At 34.5% G+C, this 5,000-nt stretch overlaps 1 protein-coding gene across 1 annotated transcript in view; it reads right to left on the bottom strand.

Annotated features, from left to right (window-relative positions):
* The window catches only part of Uro (Urate oxidase), a 26,542-nt gene extending 24,739 nt beyond the window's left edge, over positions 1 to 1,803 (bottom strand). Inside the window, exon 1 of the mRNA XM_068381920.1 lies at positions 1,662 to 1,803. The gene's annotated coding sequence lies outside the window, so the exon portion shown is untranslated. The remainder of the gene's footprint in view (positions 1 to 1,661) is intronic.
* Between the last annotated feature and the right edge of the window lie 3,197 nt (positions 1,804 to 5,000).

Raw genomic sequence — 5,000 nt, forward strand, 5'->3', positions numbered from 1 at the left:
AAAATTACTGGTTACGATCGCTGTGAGGAATAAGAGTACGGTTATTTGTTTTACTTAAAGGGCTGTTTTTTTTTCTGGTTCTATACAACAGGAGAACCCTACACTATAAAAGACGTTGCCGAAAAAATGACATTAGTTGAAGTACACGCTATTCCTTATTATCTAAGTCTGACTTTGTTTTCTTCGGAGAAAGCACTTTTTGACCTTTTCTAAATATATTGGGAGCTTTTATCAGGCCTTGTAGGCACACGGTTTTCTAACAATAGGATTCACTCTTCCTGAATTTTGTCTAATAGGCCTCTCACTTCTTATATTTTGTGTAATAGGTTTCATTCTTCCCAAGTTTTGTCTAATAGGCCTTACACTTCTTGAATTTTCTCTTAATTGGTCTCACTCTCTAAATTTTGTCTAACAATAGGCATCACTCTTCCTGGATTTTGTCAAACATTAGGCTTCACTCTTCCTGAATTTTGTTTAACAATAGGCCTCTCTTTGTTTTAAATTTTGTTTAACAATAGGTCTCACACCTTAATTTTTTCTTAAAAATAGGACCCAAAATATTTCCAAATTTTGTCTAACAATAGGCTTCACTCTTCCTGGATTTTGTCTAACAATAGGCCTCACTCTTCCTGGATTTTGTCTAACAATAGGCTTCACTCTTCCTGGATTTGTCTAACAATAGGCTTCACTCTTCCTGGATTTTGTCTAACAATAGGCCTCACTCTTCCTGGATTTTGTCTAACAATAGGCTTCACTCTTCCTGGATTTTGTCTAACAATAGGCCTCACTCTTCCTGGATTTTGTCTAACAATAGGCTTCACTCTTCCTGGATTTTGTCTAACAATAGGCCTCTCTTTTATTTAATTTAGTTTAACAATAGGTCTCACTCCCAAATTTTTCTTAACAATAGGTCCCAATCTTTCTAAATTTTGTCTAACAATAGGCCTCACTCTTCCTGGATTTTGTCTAACAACAGGCTTCACTCTTCCTGGATTTTGTCTAACAATAGGCTTCACTCTTCCTGGATTTTGTCTAACAATAGGCTTCACTCTTCCTGGATTTTGTCTAACAATAGGCATCACTCTTCCTGGATTCTGTCTAACAAAATGCCTCTCTTTTATTGAATTTAGTTTAACAATAGGCCTCACTCCCAATTTTTTCTTAACAATAGGTCCCAATCTTTCTAAATTTTGTCTAACAATAGGCCTCACTCTTCCTGGATTTTGTTTAACAATAGGCCTCACTCTTCCTTGATTTTGTCTAACAATAGGCATCACTCCTCCTGAACATTGTCGAACGGTAGCCCTCTTCTTGAATTAACCTAAATTAAGGATAAACTGTCTCCTTGGCTTTTACTCCCAATGCCTGGCGGTTCATCTTACTAGAATTATTATGGATCGGCAGGGGTCACTTGCCTTAGTTAGATAGGCACTGCGCATCATAAGGAACTAGATATCCTTTGATGAATCTAGCCAGTGAATCCTCTTGCCCTTTGCGTCAGTATGCGTGAGAGGAGATGATATAACAGGCCTAAGCAGTCGGAGGGTTGTTAGGTATATAAATTATTTTCTATAAAGTATCACTGCAGATTAAACTGGCAGATAAAATTTCTACTGTCTACGCAACTTAAGACACGGGAGCTCTTGACTCCAAAAACTTACCTCAGTCAAGACGATACCGAACTCCAACAGGTTAAATATAGTTCTAGCTTTGCCTCTGACCGACACCGGTGTCTATCTGTTTTGTAACTGGTCAGTTTGGTGGGTGTGTGCTAAGGATCCAGACTTGCTCTCCCTCCCTCATACCCCCACCCTGAATCCTGCTGCTCTAGACTTGCTGTATCTTACGATGCCGCATCTCCCCCCCCCCCTTCCCCACAGTCCAGTCCTGCTTCCAGTAACATCCCAGAACCCGGATACATCCCCCAGGAGCCCATCCCCTTCTCCCCTCCAGAAGTCTTCAGAGTTCAGTCAGACGCCTTCGGGTACCGCAGCCAGATAGATGCCCTGTTTATACCCGGCTGTTTACGGCCTTGGCAATGTTGGATTAAGTGATGTATATGGTTTGTCTTGAACCCTTTTTTTGATAAAGGATAGGAACCCCATAGAACGAACCTGTTATTTGTCTCTTGGCAGTAACTTGTCTCTCATTATTATTATTATTATTATTATTAGTATTATTGTTATTATTGTTGTTGTTGTTGTTGTTGTTGTTGTTTGCTAAGCTACAACCCTAGTTGGAAAAGCAGGATGCTATAAGCCCAGGGACCCCAACAGGGAAAATATAAGCATATAAGTAATGCAGTAAAAACAGCTGTGTATCACCTTAGAAGCATTGATTTCATTAATAATATCTGGATTAATATTCTGTAAACAAAGTAGTGATAAACTGTTATTACCAGGATCGACTATTGTAACTCAATCTTTCACATTCTACCCAAAGTGCAACTTAGGAAATGACAAAACATAATAAGCTTACAAAAGGTGCCCCACCCCGAGAAAGTATTAGCTTACTCCTATAATAATTGAATTACGTTGGCTGACTATTAAAGATAGAATAGATTTTATAGGTGTAATAACTCTTCGAGAGTTAGACATGCTGATGACCCACATAGACTATTCGAAATTAGTGTGAATCATGCAATAGGAGGAAGAACGTTCAGTTATGCTGCACCGAGACTCTTAAACGACCTTCCACTCGATGTCAAGAATAGCAATAATGTGGCAGCTTTCAAGAAAAACCTGAAGACTTATCTTTTTAGAAAGTGTTATAATAGTGACCTGAAAACTATTAAGCCTGAATACAAATGCTAGCGAAATAACTGATAACGATACAGAGCAAAATATCAACTGGAAAGAAATTATTTTTTCACACACCAAGGCCCGCTTGAACAGACCTTTAGTGTTTGGTGGAGGGCGAGAAATAAACCCCTAAAAGTTAAAGTAAGTATCAGAATCGGATGTCCAAATTATCTAAGAGAATTGCTACATCGCGTAACCGTAATATAACTCCTTTACGTCAGTATATCCGTTTTTAAACGGTAAATGCCTGGCAACATTTATTCCAGGATTTTTACCGTTTTTCTGGGCAAATTTTTAACAGTGCTGGAAAACAGAACTTGAAAGTAAATTGAATAGATTTTATATATATGTATATATATATATATATATATATATATATATATATATATATATATATATATATATATATATATATATATATATATATATATATATTCTTTTAAATGCGAATTTTGGAGTATGTAAACTAGTATAGTAGTTGCATTTCAAAGCATGTTAAAAAAATAAAGATTTCAATAAACCACATATTAAAATATTTCAAGGATATATTTGGTGATTTAGCACTGTTATTTTATTCAAATAAGGAAGACTAATATTTCGTTGAATTTAATTTTCCGATATCTCGATATTTCGATGATTCCAAACTATTGGAGCAGAGATGCCACCTCGACTGTTAGTTCCAGAACTTACAAATATGTGGTGGTTGCCAGACTGGGGCTAGAGTCCTGCTCAAACTCGTTAGTTCATTTGGTCGCTGCAACATCACCGTCCTTGTAAGCTAAGGTTGGGGGTTTGGTGGAGCTTATAGGTCTATCTGCTGAGTCATCAGCAGCCATTGCCTGGCACTCCTTTAGGTCTATCTGCTGAATCATCAGCAGTCATTTGCCTGGCCTTCCTTGGTCCTAGCTTGGGAGGAGAGGGGGCTTGGGCGCTGATCTTATGTATATACAGTCAGTCTCTAGTGCATTGTCCTGCTTGATAGGACAATGTTACTGTCTTTTTCCTCTGCCATTTATGAGTGGCCTTTGAACTTGTAAACCAAGATTGTATAACAAGCTCCCACTAGACATCTGAAGGACTAAATACGTAAGAGCTTTCAATTTTTTAAAGTTGTATTATTATTATTATTATTATTATTATTATTATTATTATTATTATTATTATTATTATTATTAAATGCTAAGCTACAACCCTAGTTGGAAAAGCAGGATGCTATAAGCCCAGGGGTCCTAACAGGGAAAATGCCTAGTGAGGAAAGGAAACAAGGAAAAATAAAATATTTTAAGAACAGTAAAAACATTGAAATAAATTTGACAATTAACCCGGATTAAACTATATATGATTGTTTAGATATTCAATGGTTTTATACGACAAACTAATCTCGAAATTCGAATAACTCTCGAAGTAATTTTAAGTGTTAAAATCCTGCGCCAACAAAAGGTAGTTACCCGTGATACAATTTCTCTTGCCAAAGTGAGCAGTGTTTTTATAATACAGCTTCATGAATGACTAAGGGAAAAATTTAGAATATATCTTTGATGTAGTTATTCCCAGTGAATAGATAAATCGCATTGTTTATTGCTTAATAGTTAGTTAAAACTATATATGAAAAAAATCACTTTACAGTATATCTTTGCTTTAGTTACTTCTTGTGAATAAATGAATCGCATTGTTTATTGATTACTAATTAATTAGTTTAAATTTATATAAATATATGGGGGTCCAAAGAAGTAAATTTTCACTGCACAATATATCTTTGATATAGTTATTCCCAGTGAATAAATAAATAACATTGTTTATCTATAAATAATTCGTTTAAATTAAAGAAGAAAAACTTGCTGGTCCAAGCAAGTAAATTTTCACTTTACAATATATCTTTCATATAGTTATTCCCAGTGAATAAATAAATTGCATTGTTTATTAATTACTAATTAGTTTAAATTAAAAAAAAAAAAAACTTGTTGGTCCAAGCAAGTAAATTTTCACTTTACTATATATCTTTGATATAGTTATTCCCAGTGAATAAATAAATTGCGTTGTTTATTAATTACTAATTAGTTTAAATTTATATATATATATATATATATATATATATATATATATATATATATATATATATATATATATATATATATATATATATATATACACACACACACACACACACACACACACATATATATATATATATATATATAT

The sequence above is a fragment of the Palaemon carinicauda genome, chromosome 10 (assembly GCF_036898095.1).
Source record: "Palaemon carinicauda isolate YSFRI2023 chromosome 10, ASM3689809v2, whole genome shotgun sequence".
Classification (NCBI taxonomy): domain Eukaryota; kingdom Metazoa; phylum Arthropoda; class Malacostraca; order Decapoda; family Palaemonidae; genus Palaemon; species Palaemon carinicauda.